General features: G+C 41.2%; 1 protein-coding gene across 1 annotated transcript in view; it reads right to left on the reverse strand.

Annotated features, from left to right (window-relative positions):
- The window catches only part of LOC140077158 (P2R1A-PPP2R2A-interacting phosphatase regulator 1-like), a 981687-nt gene that overhangs the window by 161463 nt on the left and 798571 nt on the right, over window positions 1-21653 (reverse strand). The gene's annotated exons all lie outside the window — the stretch shown is intronic.

Raw genomic sequence — 21653 nt, forward strand, 5'->3', positions numbered from 1 at the left:
TGGGATGAGGCGCTAGACGGCATCACTCAGGAGACACCCTGATTCCAATGTTCACTCCTCCCTCTTCTTCCAGGGGGTTGGATGAGGCACCAGGCAGCATCACTCAGGAGACACCCTGATGCCAATGTTCACTCCTCCCTCTTTTTTCAGTCTTTCAGGGGGTTGGATGAGGCACCAGGTGACATCAATCAGGAGACACCCTGATGCCAATGTTCACTCCTCCCTCTTCTTCCAGGGGATGGGATGAGGCGCTAGACGGCATCACTCAGGAGACACCCTGATACTAATGTTCACTCTGCCCTCTTCTTCCAGGGGATGGGATGAGGGGCGGCGCCAGACCGCATCACTAGGGAGTCACCCTGATGCCAATGTTCACTCCTCCCTCTTTTTCAGTCTTTCAGGGGATTGAATGAGGCACCAGGTGGCATCACTCAGGAGACACCCTAATGCCAATGTTCACTCCTCCCTCTTCTTCCAGGGGATGGTATGAGACCGCATCACTTGGGAGACACCCTGATGCCAATGTTCACTCCTCCCTCTTCTTTCAGGGGGTTGGATGATGCACCAGGCAACGTCGCCCCATGCATGTGCATACAGTGGGTAGACGTCTGTTCCCTACATTGCGAGGAAATGTTGGGAATCCGTCCACATGTCCTTACCATGTAGACAAAAAATGATTTGTGAATGTAGCCTAACAATGTTTTTTTTTTTACTTTGCAAAATATACTTTTGCCTCAGTCAGCACTTTCCAATAATATTGTCTCTTCCATGACATCCACCTCATATATACAGGTATGGAAAAACATCCGTCATCTTCTTGCTAATTGCAAAAGCAATTTTCTCATAACTTCTTTTAGGTTAAGCTCGCCCAAGAGACAGCGGGAAAGAGGGAAATTGCTAATATAATTGAATATTCAAGGAGGGAAATTTGGCCAGCATCCTGTTACATAATAAGATCGTGCACTTGGTCACTGCTTCACTCACAAAAGCAGTTTACGTGTCTTGAGGCTGTGCACATGATTTAGGTGCTATTAAAAATCCATATTACTCAATATGTGTTCATGGAGAGGCAGTGCAAGTTAATTATTTTCCATTTCTAGGCAGTTGCCTTTAATGAGTTTTAACTGGGGGAAATCATTAATGTCTGACTGTCAGGAAGCAACAGAGATAATGAACCTGCAGTTTATCCTTCTGTCGCAGAGGTTTGTGCGGCATCCAAAGCTCTTCGCCCACCTTCTAAAAGAGAAAGTCCAGATTTGGACTGCAACATACTGTTCATCGAATGCCTCCATATGTGCCAACCTAACATAAGTCCAACTACAAGTTCTCACTAGGTAATAATAAAGTAGAATTCAACAAGCATATAGCGTATATACTCGAGTATTAGCCGACCTGAGTATAAGCCGAAAACCTATTGACTTGAGCCCCCTGTAGTATATGGCCAGCACCTGTAGTATATAGCCAGTCAGCCCCCTTTAGTATATAGCCAGCCCCCTTTAGTATATAGCGAGCCCCCAGTAGTTTATAGTCAGCCAGCCTCCTGTAGTATTTAGCCAACCAACCCCCAGTAGTACATAGCCTGCAGCCCCCTGTAGTATTTAGCAAACCAGCCCCCAGTAGTACATAGCCTGCAGCCCCCTGTAGTAAATAGCCAGCTCCCAGTAGTATATAGCCAGACTGTGGAGATCCCTATCTTATCTCTCCCTTTTAGACATGTAAGATCACTTTTGTCATTTCGAAAAAATGTTTGCCCTGCGCTAACAAAAACTGCTAACGTTCCACTCTATGTGGGACCCCTGGTTATAGCTACCGGAGAAATGGTCGATTGATATTGATGTAACAACCTCTGGATAGAAAACAGACCTTACTGTATGTGTAGTTTGAAAAGTATGATAAAATCTATTGACTTTTCTATATCTGGTGAGAGAAAGCTTGCTTCTTGGAGAATATGTTATTCTATGTTGATTTAATAGATGTTTCAGAAATCTGAAAATGAGTTTCTACTATGTTTATATGCACCAACTCAATAAAAAAAATTGTTTGAAGATTATTAACTCCTTATTGACTTTTATGGCACGCTGACTTGTGGGTGCTCCAAAGGTTCGACCTACTATGAAGATAATTTAATTATTTATGAAAGGATAATAATTAAATATAATAATTCCTTTATTTATATAGTGCACACAAATTACACAGCTCTGCACAGAGTTCACCAAATCGTAACCTGTCTCACAATCTAATCAACCTACCTGTATGTTTTGGAGTGTGGGAGGAAACTGGAGGACCCGGAGGAAATCCACACAAACATGGAGAGAACATACAAACTCTTTGCAGATGTTGACCCTGGGGCTTGAACCCAGGTCCCCAGTGCTGCAAGGCTGTAATGCTAACCACTAAGCCACTGTGTCGCCCTTTGGCAGGTCTCCCAATACTGTTCCCGACCAATCAGTGCCAGTGTTTTTTTAAACCAAACTTCAAAGTGTGCTTTCTCCAGCCCAGATGAGAGTAGAGATCCTACTAAGCATAGTAAACCACAAAATTAAGAGCAGTTGTTGCTCAGAAACTGTGGGTATCCCCCATCGGAGGGATACCAGTTGATTCCCACAGTTTCTGAGCAACAACTGCTCTTAATTTTGTGGTTTACTATGCTTAGTAGGATCTCTACTCTCATCTGGGCTGGAGAAAGCACACTTTGAAGTTTGGTTTAAAAAAACACTGGCACTGATTATGAGCTGAAAAGTGTTCAGAACTGTTCAAAATCAAAGGCTGCATCATATGTTGACCCAAATGATGCAGCACCTACACAGAACCAAACAAAAAAAATACAAAATATACTGTATACAGATGCAATAGATAAAGTGCTCCAAGAGCTCAAGTAAAACAGTTTGACACGCACAACTGATATATGTAATTTTAACCTTAACCCCTTAATGGCGTAGCATTTATTTTGTAAATTTTTCACACCCCACCTTCAAAAATCTGTAAATCTGTAAATAACTTTTTCATACTTCGGTGTACCGAGCTGTGTTGGGTGCAGTTTTTTTAAAAGATGAGCTGATGTTTTCATTGCTACCATTATGAGGAGTGTACTTTTTGTAAAATTTCTTATATGTTGAAAAATGGCTAAAAAGTGGTGTTTCGGACATTTGGGCGCTATTTTCCGTTAAGGGGTTCAACGGCGGGAATAACCGTCATATTTTCATAGACTGAACATTTTGGGATGAGGTAATACATTTCACATTTATGATTTAACTTGTTTAGGGAAAGGGAGTGATTTGAGCTTTTAGGTTTCATTATTTTAGTTTCATTATTTTAATTTTTTTACTATTTATTAGATTCCATACTTTAACCTTAGGTTGTCTGATTGATCCTAAAATATACTGCCATACTGCAGTATGGCAGTATATGGGGATTTTCAACATCATCTATTACAATGTGCAACTCACACATTGTAATAGATAGGTTAAAACGAAACAGCTTTGGGTCTCTGTATGACTCAAAACTGTCATGGCAGCAGATCGCCGCTCCCCGATGACATCACAAGGATTGACAATCACAACAAAGATGTAGCCCCCCTTGCATTGTTAGCAATGTTAGGCCTCTTTCACACTTGTGTTGCAGATCACGTCAGAATCTGATCAGGGTGTGATCAGGGTTTGGTCAGTGAAAAATTGACATTTTTCATCAGAGTTCAATCAGTTTGTTCCGTTCTCAGTTTTTCACGCGCATTTTCAATGCAATTTCAATGCGTTTTTCACACTCAGATAACGCCCGTGAAAAATATTCAGGGCTGAGCTCTACCTTTTCTATGGCAATTGTAAATATCAGTAAAAAAACGCATTGCACTTGCATTGGACTTGCACGTGTCTCAGAGTGCAATGCGTTTTTGATGCGTTTTTCACACGCGTGACTTGCAAATTTAGATTTAAACTTGCATTTGTGCAATGCAAGTTCTGCACGTCAAAAGCAGACGCCGAACACGCGCGTGAAAAACACAAGTGTGAAAGGAGCCTTAGTGCTGGATGATTGTTGTAATATACAACAAACTCCATGGGGGATATTTAACATACGCTGGTGCTCGTATGAAAAGTCGCCGGCAGTAGCGAGTGCGCAGGTGCGGGGACAGTAACGCCCCGCGCCGGCCCACTCCCGTACAGCCGCACCCTCCGCTTGGCCGGCCGCGCCCCCCCTTCATGCATCTTCACGCCCCACTGGCGTGAAGGTGGCGGATCTGGGCAAATAATCGCAAAAGCTAGCAATAAGCTAGCATTTGCGATTATTTCAAGGCCTCTGCGCCACTCCCCCCAATTAGCCCTCTTCATACATCCTTAACAATTCCATGACCTCATTCTGGGAGAGGACCAGATTTGAAGAGACACTGAGCTGTCAGTCAAGAGAAGGGGGCGTGAAAACATGACTCTTCTCTTCAGAAGTTGACTCGTTTCTACTAATTTGAATATCATGGCTGTAATTAAGCTAGAGTGCATCAGTGTCAGATAATATGAGTTGATTTGGGGGGAATATTTAACCCTTTACCAGCAGGTTTTGCTGACGTGAGGGGTAAAATTCTGATGACATGTCTTCTTTGAAGAATGTTGTTGTAGGTAGAGGAGGTGAAAAAGCCAATTCAAACTCTAAGCAGATAGGGAAGGTTTGGAGGATCTGCCTCACTTGTAATATGTAATTTATCCAGCAACCAATACAATACAATGTAAAATAAATATAACTTATCTTGCTGAACACATAGACTGCATTGTTAAAATAATATATACATATATATTTTTGCAGCTATTTAAAAAAAGCCTCTTTGCCAGGCGAGGTCAGAACTACAGTAAGGTCACTTTAAACCACAACATTGATTTCACCCCATCAGTCATGAGAGGTCTACGTGACCACAGAGCCATTTATCTGCATGCACCTATTTTTACTCTCCGGTTGCATAAATTCTCCCAGGCTGTGGAGATGGATTGTTGTCACTGTCTTAGTCAAACATGAAATATCTGCACGAGAGGAATACTTTACCTCTTTGAAGTGTGTATTAACTTTTCATAATGGTGTCTACGGTCAGTGGTGTTGACCGAAGCCATCATTTTGCTGACATACGCATAAATCCTCTTGCGGTTTTCCTCTGGGATAAAAGTACACCCTGATATATAAAAAAGAAGCGTTTATTATTACAAATGTAATTTTATCTTTTGTGTTTACACAATTTTCAATTAATGTCAATAGAAATATTTTATTCAGAAATGTATTTTGTTTTGCTTTGACTGTAACAACATGTGAATCTGCAGCACAATCTGCAACACTGGAGAGGTTCTGGCAATGTCAGAGCTCTTTTGGCTTATTAGCATAATCTATATGCAACATCCCCCACCAAGGCCTAGCCTTTTCTTGGGGCCTGGAGGCAGCCGGGGCCCAGAATACTGGAGTGGCTGGCGATTGTGGCCTAGGGCTTGCTGTTGTCACGGTGCTTGGTATGGGAACCGGAGGACTGTCCTACAGTCTGGCAGGTCTCCAGCGGGTTGTGTGTGCAAGAAATATGGAGGGAGAGGCTGAGGTACTGAGTGTCTGTAAGATATGTCCCTGGGTAATGGATGGGGAAGCCCGTGGTGGTAACAGCCGTATCCAGGGATCAGATGGAGGCAATGTTGTGCAAATTAACTCACGGTTCTTTATTGAGGAACAGGTCGCAGGCAACGGACTTACAGCAGATTCGGATTCTGGTACTGGAGTGGTCGTGGAGAGTGGTCCACAGGAATAGTGGACGAGCCTGATAGTAGATGCAGGCTGGGATAATTGAGATGGAGCTGTGTCCAAACTGTGGTAGAAACTTACTAGAGGGTTTATGATAACTTCTGACAGCTACTAACCTGGAGAGGGTGATGAGGAGCGCTATAGGTAAGTACTGACGTTTTTTATTTCTTTACCAAGTTTAAGTTATAGGGCTTAGCCTGGGACCGGCTGCTCCACGGCCTGGTCTTGGGCCACAGCCCGGCAGTTGAAAGACTGCTGCAGTAGTGTACATATCCAATTTTACTTGTACTGTAATATTAATCCCAAATAATTTTTGTTGTCCTGAGGGCCATGATCAGATCAGAACCTGTGCTTACGAGTACCTGCTGGCGCTATGATGGGCGATTTTGGACGTAACTAGAAATGAGCTCTGGACATCAGCAAGGTCTTTGCAAGAATAAAAACTTTTCATCAAATTCTAATGAAATGTGCATTTTGTTTTGAGTTATCCAGGGGTGTAGCTAGAAATGATTGGGATCCCATGCAAACTTTTGGCTAACAACCCCCTATCCCCACAGCCATAACAGCCATATATACATTTTTATGTGAAAATATAAAGACCACCATGGGATACAGTTACCCTTTTACTAAAATGTATTTAGTGTTAACCCTAACCACTAGTGTTCTCAAATAGTGCCCCCTTACTACGCCATTTATAATGCCCTCAATTTCAGTAAACCCCCCCTCCTGCTTAAAGGAAACCTGTCACCAGACATTGACCTGATAAACCATTACCAGTATAATGTCAAACAGATTAACACCTTCCAGATCATTTTTCTTTCACTGCATGGTTACCATCCAGAAAATTTACTTTGATGTGATTTGTAAATTGTTTGTATAAAGTCATGGAGGCGGACAGTTTAGTAAGTCAAGTTCTCCTCCTCAAAACACCCCATCCTGCTACCCTGCATCCTGTGATATAAGTAAATGGCTCTCCTAATGTCCTGGTGAATGATGTCAATAACAGCAGAGGGGGCATTCTGAGTTGGGAAAAGCTTGACTTCGGTGTTAAACTCTCCACCTCGATGACTTTATACAACCAGCTTTATTTTTCACTCCTAAGTTAATTTTCCCCATAATGTGAGAACACTGGACCATGACGGTCTGGAAGATGTTAATCTGCTTCACAACATACTGGTATTGGTTTATTAGGTACATTTATGCTGACAAGCTCCTTTTAATGCCCCTTTTCCATTTTCCTCCCCACTTAAAATGCCTTCCTTTCTTTACCCCCCCCCCTCACCTTATGCCTAAAATTCTGTAGCTCCTCCCCTACACCATACATCCTCCTGTTGGTGGCTGTACCACTCCACTGTCCTCTTTACTGTCCCCAAGCGCCTTCTCCCTCTCAATTCTTTTGTGGTCTAAATTAAAACAAATAAATCTGATTCCTACTATAGGACGTAAATAGAGTTGGTTGTTGCTGACCAAACCCCTACTGCTATGGCCGTGGTCCCGCAATAGGATTTGATAGACAAGTCTCACCCTAAAATAATATTTTAAATTGGATGTCCTGATGGGCCAACCATATCACTTTTTACACCAGGCTAAAAAATTACAGATGGCTCCCGCTTTCCACCCACCCATCTTCCCTTCCTCGTTTCTCAGAGTCATCAGCCAAATCTATTGAATGATTAGATCTCCTTCATATCATTGATTATCTGACAAGATGTCTCCGCTTTTTACAGGTGACAGATACATTTAAAAATGAAGTTGTCTGTTTCCTGTCCAGAGAACGCATATTGTTTTAAATGGAGCCTGAACTCTGGACTCATGTGAAGGATAACTCTATGGCCATTAGCTATTTTGACAGGAGTACACTGGAGATTATGTATCAAATGTCAAAATTCTGTTCTTTATAGGGAAATTGTAATTATATTGGATAGAAAACAAAGCATCCTTCCCGTACATAACCCTTTAAGTATGAATGAGCAGTATGCGCTCCGGCCTGTTCAGCTCATTATTGAGTTTTTCGGAATACGCTGTATATCAGGACAGGCAGCCTCTACATCAAGCTGAAAAACTGCTAGTGTTAAATTGATGCATGGTAATTCATTTTGACTTGACTGTCTATGAATGTAGGTTATTCTGATATTGCTCGGCTTGTGTCAGCCTGCTATTTGGAAAGTGACTATGGGGAATAATGGGCGCACTTAGGGAGATCTCACTTGATTCTCCCTGATAATTGCAAACCTGCCAACTAACTTTAGGTCAAGAACAGTGTATTGATCTTTTTTTCATTCTAAACATGTCTTATCTTTTTTTTTCTTGGGAAATGGAAATCAAAAAAAGAATAGCAGATAGACATTTACAAGATAGAATAAAAATAAAGGCGAAACATTTATGCTTCAATTTATGTCAGTCAATATAACCCAAGGAATTGTACAAGGCTTTAAACATCTACTAAGGAGGTAAATGCCCTCAGCACGGTGCGCCTTACCTTCTTCATAATTCAGCATCTTCTATAAACTATCATTAGCACCAACAACATTTGGAGATTGGAAAACAGTCTGAAAATGACATTCACAGTGCGGAAAATAAATAGAAGGGTTTGGATGGTATCTCTAAGGTCAGAAACAAAATGACGTTGGAACATCAAGCTGGGAATATGTGTTAGAAGGGTTATTCTATGAAAAATATTTGGACAGGTAAAGGTGGTAAATGTATAACCACTAGGATCTCCAACAATGGGAGTTGCACCAGTTACTAGTTATTCCAAGTTGCAGAAAATCTAAAAATTTATCAGAAAATCCAGCTTTCATCTATGAGGAGTTCCAGGGATTTCAACTCAATTTAACACTCAGTACATTCAGGAATCAACGATCCTAAAGAAGACACCACCATTAAGACACATACATATCAATAGTTCCGCAATAGGGATGAATTGACCCAATTAAAATCAGGTCTGGTTGCCAGAGTTCTGCCTGACCTGTACTTAAAAATACTGTTCCATCCCAGGTTCCAGTACCAAACCAGGCCTTGGACCAGGACACCAATCGCGGTTGTTGACTACAGTATTAAAATGCCATCCACAAAGTCGCAGGTGGCATTTAAATGAATGCATCATTGGAGAGTGCAAACCCCCCGACATTGCCGGCGGCATTTAAGGAGTTAAATCCCACAATCAATACCGGCGTTGCTGGAGGAGGTGGTTGAGCCAGACTTCAACCTGGAATTCTATTATCGGGGTCTGGTCCAGGGGACCCCAACAGACAAAGTACAATCCTAACCCAAACTTTGCCATTCAAGTCCACTCATCCCTATTCCATCCCTAAGCAGAAAACCACCAAGACTGAAAATATTGAAATACATCAGCATTTCAGAAATATGAATTCTCATGATAATAAAGATTTCACAATATAAAAAGTATGATACCAAGAAAATGCCACAATATCATAAAACAGGTTAAACAATCCCATATACTGTATCAACAGACCTGCTGGAAGGTAAACCTGCAGTGCAAATTCATGATATGATCAGGCATGGCATACCACCTGCGGCAAGTGAAGGACCACCCCAAATAATAAAAGCCAATAGGAATTTTATATATAGCAATAATTCCCACCTATACCTATATCAATTGATGCATATATGTATATAAAACATATAGGGGGAAGAAGACTGAGATATAAGCAGTAGAGAGTCAGATAACCATAAATTATGGTATGCCCCACTTACATCACAAAACAGGTACAGCAAGAAATAATAAGCGGCTGGGGGGGTCCAACACAAGACGCAATCAGTATTCAGGTCCGACGGATTTGTAGACCTGATTCCAAACCCCTGCAATCGGTGCTTGCAAGTACCGATCACAGGTGTTAACCCTTTAAATGGGTGTGCTCATCCACCAGTAAGGTAACACCCGTTATCGGTGCCAGCGATCTGGGTGTTATCCGTAAAATGCTGCAGGCAATGCAGCCACTGGCATTTAATTGGGGCAAGATCAATAATTTACAATATTTCAGCATGTATGTAAAGGATAACACCCACGATCGGTGCCAGCATCGATCGTGGGTGTTTCCAGCAGGGGGTAAACCGAACCCGGACTGCCTGAAGTCCGTGTTCTTGTTCTGTGGACCCGAACCAGGTCTGCTCATCACTACTCATGTCTTTGTCTAGTATTGTAACTCAGCCCTATTTTATGAATCAAAACAGTGATGTAAAAACGGTTGACCCACCACAGAGATGTATCCGTTATCTACCGTAGAACCTAGAGGCAATTTTTTTTTTAATCACTCACTAGATTTCCTCCCTGTGAATGTGCCCTGTCATGACTGGTGCGCCATTCACTTCTTCGTAATATCCTGTAAATTCCCAGGGAAGATTCAGAGGAATTTCTGCCAAACCTGTGGATAAAGGATGTGGTGGGACACCTCTTAAAAATGATTAAAGTATAAAGATATTTAAAGATTGTCCCTCACAAATACCAGTACATACAAATACACCTGGGCAAAAGGAGAAAAATTAAATGTGTTCCTGTCTACACTTGGAAGAGCTATGGCACAGCACCGCAGCAATCCACATCGAGCAGTTCATTATTTATAAACCTAAGGCAAGGTAATAAATCACTATACAAAAGGCAAACAGTGAGTGGCTGCTCACCATAGCCGGCCATCTATTATCCTATCTAATTCATTGCTCAGTAGCTTGCACTGGAAGGTGCAAGGGTCAAGGTCAGATACACAGTGATTGACTGGGGCAAAAATAAGTATTCCTGGGAGAGAAATCCTTCCTGTGACTCTGTGGCCTCTTCTACAGCCGGCTGGTAAATGAGGAAAAAAAAGTTTAAACAAAGTTAAGCAGCCTTCATCCGGGTCAGCCGGGCAGTCAGTGTGTAAAAGCTTTCAGCTCTGATGGCCATGGTTATTGTTGCTTCCCAGAAGCTCGGCAATTGTTTTTTTTCTAAGTACATACTGGAATAATCATCAGAAAAAATAAAAATGGAGAAGATTTATGACAGGGCCAGTGCTTTATTTCCTGGAGAAGCTTTCTAAAAATATGTTTTTCATCACCACAAGAAGAAGTTGGGGGGACAACGTGTAATTAATTACACCCGGCAACATTGTGCTGATTGAATCCGTGACCCCAACACTTGTAAGGTCAGAGAGTGATAGATTAGTGCAGCATAGAATATTAGGAATGGCGTTTGCAATGGGAAGCTCATTATATGAGATGTCAGGTCATGTAAATCAAAGGAAACAAATACAAACATCCATCAAGCAAATGCAGATAGTGATTACTGGCAGCGGAGATAGAGCGAGCCAAATGCATTGCATCTGTTATCCATAAGGGGGAAGAGAGGCCGATGGCAGACCGATACTCATGTGCCAGGCGGCATACCCCCGTGTGTAAGCTGAGAATCCAGAATATTCATGCCTTTTATAGGGCCCATAAATTACCCTTTGTATACAATCCTCAGAGTACTTTGTAGCCATAATATTCTAATGGGCAACAATTTATTACCGGGGTGGAAGAAGAACACTGGCTGTAAATCATGATAAAGTGGGTTTTTATATGGCAAAGGGTGATATTGGCATTAAAGGGGGATTCGCTGTCAGGTAAACATTGATTGGGGTGGAGTTATAGGAATAATGATTGGCTTTAAATATCACTTACTATGTGTAATAAAACATGACATTGGATGATATATGGATTATATATTACGGCAGCCTACGGCAATTATGTGGAATGTGTGGCCATGTGATGTTACTCATGGAATATTACACAGCTTGGAATGACACATAGACAATGGATCATTGATTATAGTTTATGTCCTTGTCTAATATCTGGAGGTTCAGGATAATACTGGCCATATAATAAGATGAATGTGGGTCGGGTGCAGAACAAAGGATTGGGTGGTGGAGGTCTCCGTACACATCCAGCTCTGTTTGTACCAAGTTTTCAGCCTCGGGTCAGAGATTTAGTATACAGTTTGTCATGAGGAGTCATAATTAGAGATGAGCGAGCACTAAAATGCTCGGGTGCTCGTTATTCGAGATGAACTTTTCCAGATGCTCGAGTGCTCGTCTCGAATAACGAGCCCCATTGAAGTCAATGGGAGACCCGAGCATTTTTTAAATAAAACTGAACAGTAAAAGAACAGTGCAAAAAAAAAATTCCAGATGTTTGCAGATGTTTTACTTGTAAGAACACATTGAAATAACAATATTCTTCACTTTGCAGGTGTTCGCGCGTGTCTCCCGCTAAGTTAGGAGATGTGCACGAACATCTGGAATGTGAAGAATATTGTTCTTTCAATGTATTCTGCACTTAAATGGTCCTGTATTCACTGTTTTTAATGTTTTAATTCTATTCTTCACTTTGCAGATGTTAGCGCGTGTCTTCCGATAATGTCGGAGATGTGCGCGCACATCAGCAATGTGAAGAATAGTGTTATTTAAATGTGTTCTGCCCTTAAATGTTCGTGTTTTCACTGTTTTTAATGTTTTAATTCTATTCTTCACATTGCAGGTGTGCGCGCGTGTCTCCCGATAGGTTCGGAGATACGCGCGCACAGCTGCAAAGTGAAGAATAGAATTAAAACATTAAAATCAGTTAATACAGGACCATTTAAGTGCAGAACACATTGAAAGAACAATATTCTTCACATTCCAGATGTTCCGAACATCTCCGAACCTAGCGGGAGACACGCGCGAACACCTGGAAAGTGAAGAATAGTGTTATTTCAATGTGTTCTTACAAGTAAAACATCTGCAAACATGTGTAATATTTTTTTTTTACAATAAAAATACTTTTATTCAATTTATTTTATTAATTTACTGCTCGATCTGGAGCCGGCGAGATACTCGTCCGAGTAACGAGCCGGCTCCAGTATGCTAATACTCGACCGAGCAGTATACTCGGAGTATACTCGCTCATCTCTAGTCATGATGTATACCACCAATGGCTGGATGCAAGGAATCACATTGTAGAGCAGATCTGTCAACATCCAAAAATCCATTGGATCAACGACTGGAATAAAAATCATGTTTTTGAGATTAATAGGGAAAACAAAGTCTGAAAAGACACTGTCCTCCCAATATGGTCTTATGAACATGTTCAGTGTGTAGTTATAATATATACATTTTTGAAAAGATTCTTATATTATGCATTGGCATGAGTGGCTTAAGACTGCCAAGGGCCATGGGCTGTATGAATATTATAGCCCCTACAAGTCTGGAAATAACTTCCTACATATGGTACTAGAATCAGCTTCTTGGAAAATGGTGGATGTGTCCCTTCTGTCAGCTGTTAATCTGTGAAGGAAGGACCTGTGGAGGACCTTTAAAGGCTCTTGTGTACCTGTGTATTGAGAACAGTAAAAAAAAACAGCTATACAAGGATTTCATGGATGAAGGCCCTTCTCAGCATAAAATTTTGTGGGTGATTTGGGTGGCCATGAGCCCTCTACAAGGCTTGGACCCGGGGCTACCACCCAAACTACTGTGTATTGGTAACTTAAGTCATCCCTCATTCCCCTAACCAAAGGTTCTTGGATAGGTACCCCTAAGGGTGATGGCACACATGGCATTCTGAACGTGTTTTTGGCCCGTTTTTAAGCAGTCCATTAAAAAAAGCATGCGCTAAAAAATGCATGCGTTTTTAAAAATGGATGTGTTTTTTGAAAACGCATCAGTTTTTGACCAGTTTGAGTTAAGATAATTGGTCAAACCTGTCAAAAGCGGATGCATTTTCAAAAAACGCATGCGTTTTTAAAAAACGCATGCGTTTTTTGATGGACTGCTTAAAAACGGGTTCAAAACGCCATCACCCTAAGACCAGTGCAAGTTATTGATACAGGGTGAATATAAGAAAACTTGTAACATTTCTCCTCTAACTTAGCTCTTGTAATTCTTCCTCCTTTATGGAGATTTACTTCAAAATCTCCCCTGTAATACCTAAAAAATATTGAGGAAAAGTTATAAGAGGGCAAAGACAAATGTCAATATACATATTTGTGGTAAATGTCCTAGTTTTGTCAAATTAATAATGACAAGGTTGATCTTCTAAAGGTGATTTCTATGATGTTCTCATAATAAAAACCAAAGAATTCCAAAAGAGTTCTGTTTTTCGTAACTGTATAGTAGCAATGAAATGAAGAATCTGTTGGATATTTATGGTTTTCTCATATCTTAGCATCCACATTGTTGCTGCCCAGTTGTGGTTGTTAGCTTCCTATTCACTTCATGTGAGACACAGAGACTGGATCATCACATTAGATGAATAAGCTCAGGTTGGGGTTGAGGCAACACAAACACTTTGAGTAGTCCACAGGAGAACAACATGGTGTCAGTGTTGAATCTGAAATGTATGAATAAGACAGAACAAGGTGCAAATAATTTCATAAAAATGAAGCTGTATGCAGCATTATAGGTTTTTGACTTTTATGTGTTATACGCTGGAGAACACGTTCTAGAACCTTATGGATCAGCTACTTCATGAATGAGCTGCTGTGGTTCCTAAGCACTTCCATTTTTTCGCAATACTTCTCAAAATTGATCACAGCATCAGATGATCAACAGGGTTGCCTAAAAATAGGTGATGAGAAATACATTTTTGAATATCTTTTGAATGGCAATGGTGGTCCGAAAAGAACTTATTCTAAGTGGTGCCACTAACTACCAGGTGAAAACCTTAACCAAAACTAGAGCATGGAATCATTCAGAGACCTATCTACTTTAATGTTGGGATCTACAGGATCTAACCGAGAAGAACATGAACTTTTTCTAAATTCGGTGACAGTGAATGGGTTCCCCAGGGACAACGTATTCCTGGTAATGACTTTACTCATGTTACAGAAATACTGAAGCTGTACAGTGCAGCATTACGAGCACTCTTCACTCTCATATGTAGGTTTCCCAGGACAGGCCATAGATGGAAGATGTTTATAACAAAACAACTTTGCATATTCACTCAAGAGTAATTTTTCTTTAAGACTATTTTATGTAAATGTCTTACTTTACAAAATTAATCTTGACTAAATCACCATTGGGAGAATAATGGTGCTCTTGAGTCATCGTGTCATTACCCAAGTGATATCATAATGGAAAGATAGGAAATGTTTTTGTAATGTTATTAGTTGAAAATTGTCAAATGATGGAGTTTCAGGGAAATGGACATAAATACAAACTTTTATGAAAACACATCTATGTTCTCAGGACACATTCTCCATCTAAATTCCAAATGGTTGTCAAAACAATTCCCACCAAGGTGCCTACTTAAAACCTAAACATAAAGTTGCCTACTAAAAACAGCCATAAATGCACTGCTATATTGGGATAAATCCCAAAGGGGGTGTAACACTTAGTAAAGCGTCAAGTCCGCTCCATGGTAAGATATTAGGGCCCTGGCCAATCATTAATTTACATCAGAATATAATTTATATATATCAGAATATATGGTCCAGAACAAAGGCAGCTTGGGACAATTACCGTATATACCGGCGTATAAGACGACTTTTGAAGACAGAAAAATCTTCTGTCTTCTCTGGGGTCGTCTTATACGCCGGTAATCGTCTTATACGCCGGTAATGACGGCGTATAAGACGATCGCGGTCGGATCGCGCTGCATGGAGAGGGCTCACGGGCTGAGCCCTCTCCATAGCCGGTAAGTCTTTGCTGCATATTTTCACAGCGATGGCTGCCGGCAGCCTCAAAAAGATGCGCATGGGACATACTCACCGCGCCGTCTTCTTTCTTCTGCTAGGCGCCGCCATGTTTTTCCCCGGGTCGGCGCCTAGTATGACGTCAGCAGCGGCGCGTCATACTAGGCGCCTGCCGGGGAAGATCAATGGCGGCGCCCGGCAGAAGAAAGAAGACGGCGCGGACATCGGGGGAGCATCGGGGTGAGTATATGATTATTTTTTTTTAAATGCTGGGCTGTATACTACTGGGGGCTGTGCTGTATACTACTGGGGGCTGTGCTGTATACTACTGGGGGCAGTGCTGTATACTACTGGGGGCAGTGCTGTATACTACTGGGGGCTGTGCTGTATACTACTGGGGGCTGTGCTGTATACTACTGGGGGCTGTGCTGTATACTACTGGGGGCTGTGCTGTATACTACTGGGGGCTGTGCTGTATACTACTGGGGGCTGTGCTGTATACTACTGTATGCATTGGAAAAGGGGTAGTCTTATACGGCAAATATATCTTAAACTCTATATTTTAAACAGGAAAGTAGGGGGGTCGTCTTATACACCAGGTCGTCTTATACGCCGGCATATACGGTAGACTCGTTTTCTGAGTTTTGTTACCGCGGGTCAGCGTTTACTCATGCTCACCCCCACTGGTAACACCCATAATTGGTGGTACCAGGTGTTACCATTTAACCCCTTCCCGACATTTGACGTAATAGTACTGCATGGCGGGAGGTGCGTTCCCGCAAAATGCAGTATTATTACGTCAAGCTTCTGGCGCCGGCTCCTGAACGGAGCCGGCGCCAGAAGCTGCGGGTGTCGGCTATATATTATAGCCGACACCTGCCTCTAACACCCGCGATCGGAGATTTCTCCGATCGCGGGTGTTAACCCCTAACACGCCGCGGTCGCGCTGACCGCGGCGTGTCAGAGGCATTTAAATGTAATCTGCGGGGAATCGGACCCCCCCCGCGGCGCTTACCGGGGGGGTCCGCTGCTCTGATCGCAGCCCCGGGACTGCCGGTGCCCGGGGCTGCGAGATCTTCATCCGGAAGCCGGGTCCTGCCTTCTGGCAGGACCCGGCTGTAAGACACTGGGCATGCGCAGCATGCTCAGTGTCTTACATTACACAGTGCAATACATCTGTATTGCACTGTGTAACCTGTAAAATAGCTTGAACAAGTGATCAGAAGATCACTTGTTCAAGCTTAGATGTCATTAACTGTAAAAAAAAGTTAAAACAATAAATAAAGGTTTTTTAAAATAAAAATAAATAATAAAAGAAAGTGAAAGTCCCCCCAAACACCACATTTCCCTTTACACAAGTAATAAAGTATAAAATACACTAAATCACAAAAAAACCCCACTTATTTGGTATCGCTGCGTCCGTAACAATCTGTACAATAAATCCTAATCATAATTGGACCCTCTAGGTGAACGTGGTAAAAAAAAAAACCCAAAAACTTGCCAAAAATTAAAACTTTTTATCAAATTGCTTTACAAAAAATGTTCTAAAAAGTGATCCGAAAAAATGATACCACTGAAAAGAACAACTTGTCACGCAAAAAATAAGCTCACAACCAGCTCCGTCAACCAAAAAATACTATAGTTATGCCGCTATAAAGATGGCAATACTAAAACAAATGCAATTTTTTCTATTCTAGTTTTCCTTCAATAAAATTGGACAAATAAAAATAAAACTATATAAATGAGGTATCACCGTAATCGTAGTGATCCGTAGAATAAAGATAATATATTATTGTTATGCTACAGCGAACACCCCCCCCAAAAAATGCTAAAAATCCAAAACAAGAATTGATGATTTTATTTTCCTCCACACGAAAAAAGTTAATAAAATTGCTTCGATAAGCTAAACACCCTCTAAAATAAAGTTTTTTTTACAGTGCATCGCGTCTCGCAAAAAATAAGCCCTTATTTGTCTAAATTGCTTAAAAAATAAAGATTGTATAGCCTATTCCCAACGCGCGTTGTAATAGAACGGTGCGGCGGGTAGTGACTTTCCAACACCGGTCAGACACAGTGATCGGGGTAAGACGGCGGCTGTTCCTGACAGCCATCCATCCTGCCCCATGGACCAGAAGGGTTACGTCCCCCCCACACACCCCCAGTTTATTATCGCTGCTATTGGCTCATCAATTCAGACGAGCCAATAGCAGCGAATTTACTTATGACGTCAGTAATACCGATCACCATGTCTGTAGACACGGTGATCGGGGCAGGGTGGCGGCTGTTCCTGACAGCCACCAATTTTGCCTTGTGGTTCAGAGGGGTTTTGTTGCCCCCCTCTGTCCATGTTTGCTATTGGCTGGTCGATTTGGTCCAGCCAAAAGCAGCAATATTCGTCACAATGGGCATCGCTAGAGTGAATAAGAGCAACACTTGGCGATAATTTCCCTACGAAAAACGAAGATATGGTACAAAAGCGCTGGCCATGTACATTGTACAGATTACGCTGTACAACTCTTACGAGCTGTTCCAATGTGCAGGTCCTGCCGTATCATTTCTCCGTTTTCAAGAGGAAGATATTAGGAAACTAATATTGGGACAAGAAGGACGGGGCCCCAGTACCTCTGGTTTAGATGTTCCTGTATTTTGTCAGGGCAGCATTTTCACGGTAAATTCTGCTGCTTCTAAAGGAAGGACTCAGAAAAGAGTTTGTTCCAAAAGAGGAGTTAGGATGGACACTATATACTAAGGATGGACACTATATACTAAGGATGGACACTATATACTACTAAGAGACCTGCGACAACTCCAAGTGTGACAAAAGTTTAGATGGTCCCCTGGTCTATTCTACCTCCTTATACGCAACACATTCACAATTCACGCCCAACCTGTTGTGAATTCAGTAAAATGAATAATTTAACAACTGTTATGTCACGTTGCTCCCTATACCCCTCCATTATTTCATAAGGGGCGCCACATAACGGGCACTGAACGTTCCAGAAATAATTGCAATTTCCATCTTGGACTCCATCGCACATCGTATTTGGAAACCACCTGTATGTTCAAATGCTCATTTCACGACGTGTATTACACTACACCACATATTACACCTTGCTAAATTCCCCAAGGGGTGTACATTCAACAATTAGGGTCACTTTTTGGGTTTTCCTCTGCTTTGGTACCACTACGGCTCTCCAAATGTATCCTGACACATGTGAAGGATTTCTTGCAAATTTGGCCTCTAAAAGACAAACATCCCTCTTTTCCTCTACTGTGCGACCATAAAGCATTTTATATGCACATGTGGGGTACTTCTACACTCGGGAGAAATAGTTTTACACCTTTTTCGGGGTTATTTAATATATTATCCCTTGTGGCTTACATAAATTAGGAGTAAAGTGACATTCATAGGAAAATTTTCACCTTTTTAATGTTTAGGGCCTAATTGGATCATTCACCTGTAGGGTCAAATACATATATTACACATTGCAAAATTCTCTAAGGGGTGTGTGTTCAAAAATTAGGGTCACTTTTTGGATTCTTATCTGTTTTATACCACTAGGGTTCTCCAAATGCATGTCAAACATTTCTGTCAAATTTGGCTTCTAAAAGGCAAACATCCCCCTTCCCTTTTACTGTGCGCCCATACAACATTTTATATACACATGTGAGGTACTTCTACACTCGAGAGAAATAGGTTTACACATTTTGAGGGGTTATTACATTTTTTTTATCCCTTGTGGCTATAAAAAATTAGGGGTACAATGGCCTTTATAAGAAAATGTTCACCTTTGTCCTATTTAAGCCAAAATTAAATCAAACACCTATATGGACAAATACTCATATTACACCTTACTAAATTCTCTAAGGGGTGTGCTTTCCAAAATGGTGACACTTGTTGGGGTTCCCCTCTGTTTTGGTACCACTACGGCTCTCTAAATGCATCCTGACACATGTAAAGGATGTTTGTCAAATTTGGCTTCTAAAAGGCCAACGCCCCTCTTTCCCTTCTGAGCTTCACTGCGTACCCATACAACATTTTATTTGTATGTGTGGGGCAATTTTATACTCGGGAGAAATGCTAGTACACATTTTTTGGGGTTGTTTCATCTTTAATGCCTTATGGGATACAAAAATTAGCCGTAAAAGTGACTTTTTTGGGAAAATGTTCATCTTTTTCCTTTTAGGGACCTAATTGAAGCAAACACCTGTGGGGGAAAATACACATATTACACCTTGCTAAATTCTCCAAAGGGTGCACTTTCCAAAATGGTGACATTTGTTGGGGTTCCCCTCTGTTTTGGTACCACTAGGGCTCTCCAAATGCATCCTGACACATGTAATGGATGATTGTCAAATCTGGCTTCTAAAAGGCCAAAGCCCCTCCTTCCCTTCTGAGCCCTACTGTGTACCCATACAACACTTTATATGCAAAAGTGGTGCAGTTCTGTGCTTAGGAGAAATAGTTTTACACATTTATGGGAGTTGTTTCATCTTTTATCCCTTGTGGCTTACAAAAATTTGGGGTAAAAGTGACTTTTTTGAGAACATTTTCACCTTTTTTCCCTTTTGGGGCCTAATTGAATCAAACACCTGTTTGGGCAAATACACAAATTACACGTTGCTAAACTCTCCAAGGGGTGTACTTTCCAGAATGGTGTCTCTTGTTGGGGCTTTCCTCTGTTTTGGTACCATTATGGCTCTCCAAATGCATCCTGACACATGAAAACTTTTTCAGCCATATTTGCCCTGCAAAAACGAAACAACGCTCTTTCCATTCCAAGTGCCCCCCTGTGCCCGTACAGCAGGGTACAGTGACAAAATGGACATTGGCATGCTCAGGAGGAATTGCCCTAAACATGGTAAAATGCATTTTCCTTTTTAACCCATTGTGAAGGTGCAAATTTTAGTGTTCAATGAATCTATTGTAAGATAAAATTACATTTCTGTAATTTCACTTTCATTTATCTTTCACCCTCATGAAACGCTCAAAGGGTTAACAAAATTCCCAAAGGTTGTTATGAATATTTTGAGGGGTGTAGTTTCTAAAATGGTGTCATTTGTGGGGGTTTTCTATCATGTAGGCCTTATAAAGTCACTTCTAACTAAACTAACCCTCCAAAAGTTGGTTTTGATGATTTTCGTGAAAATCTGAAAAATTGCACCTAAAGTTATAAGCCTCCTAACATCCTAAAAAAAGGAAAAGATGTTTGAGAAATGATGCCAAGTTAAAGCAGACATATGGAAAATGTTAGTTATCAAGTTATTTTAGTGATATGACTAACTTTCCAAAAAGTAGAAAATTTTGAATTTGGAAAACATTGTTTTTTTCAAATTTTTTGGCAAATTTCCATTTATTTCATAAATAAATACTAAACATATTGATTAAATTTCTCGACCAACATGAAGTACAATGTGTTACGAAAAAACAATCTCAAAATCAACTGGATATGTTAAAGCGTTCCAAAGTTATAACCACTTAAATAGACACATGTCAGATTTTAAAAAATGGGCCGTGTCAGGAAGGTGAAAAGTGGCTTCAGCGTTAAGGGGTTAAAGGAAATCTACCACCTGGATTGTAAACCAAGAACACTTACATGGTGGTGTGTGTCCCCCTCTGGCAGATTCTGCTCTTCTTTTAACTTGTTATGATCTTGTTTTAATTTTAAAAAAGCATTTAAAATTATGCAAATGAGACTGAGAGGCTCCAGGTTCCATAGCTGTTAAAGGGCATCTAGCAGCTGGATGAAGGATTGTATGCAAATGAGTCTGAGGGGCTCCAGTCTCCATGTGTGTTACTGGAGCCTGGAGCCCCCCAGACTCATTTACATACAGTCTTCCATCCTGCTGCTAGATGTCTTTTAATTAAGCCTGGATCTTCTCTTCTTTGCATGACTTTTTGGAAACTAAGGGTATAAGATGTTTAAAGAAAAGCAGTTCCTGTCAGAGGGGGGACACATTAGCATGTAGCGCTTGGTTTGCAATCCTTGATCCTGGGGCTAGATTTCCTTTCAATGCTCCAAGCACATTCATCATCATTGGGTAGAGACGATCCTAGAGTGAATGGTGCTGGCTTTGCTATAGGGGTACAGCCAATGTTAAACCTGGACTACTGGATGAAGTCCGTATTTGGGGATCTAAATCTGCAATGTTCGACACAAATACAATCATTGCAGTTTGGATCCAATCAACACAATAGATCACTCATTTTTCTTTTCTAAAATCCTTTAAAGGGCTTAACAAATATCATAAAAAG

Source organism: Engystomops pustulosus, chromosome 9 (assembly GCF_040894005.1).
Source record: "Engystomops pustulosus chromosome 9, aEngPut4.maternal, whole genome shotgun sequence".
In the NCBI taxonomy this organism is placed as follows: Eukaryota; Metazoa; Chordata; class Amphibia; order Anura; family Leptodactylidae; genus Engystomops; species Engystomops pustulosus.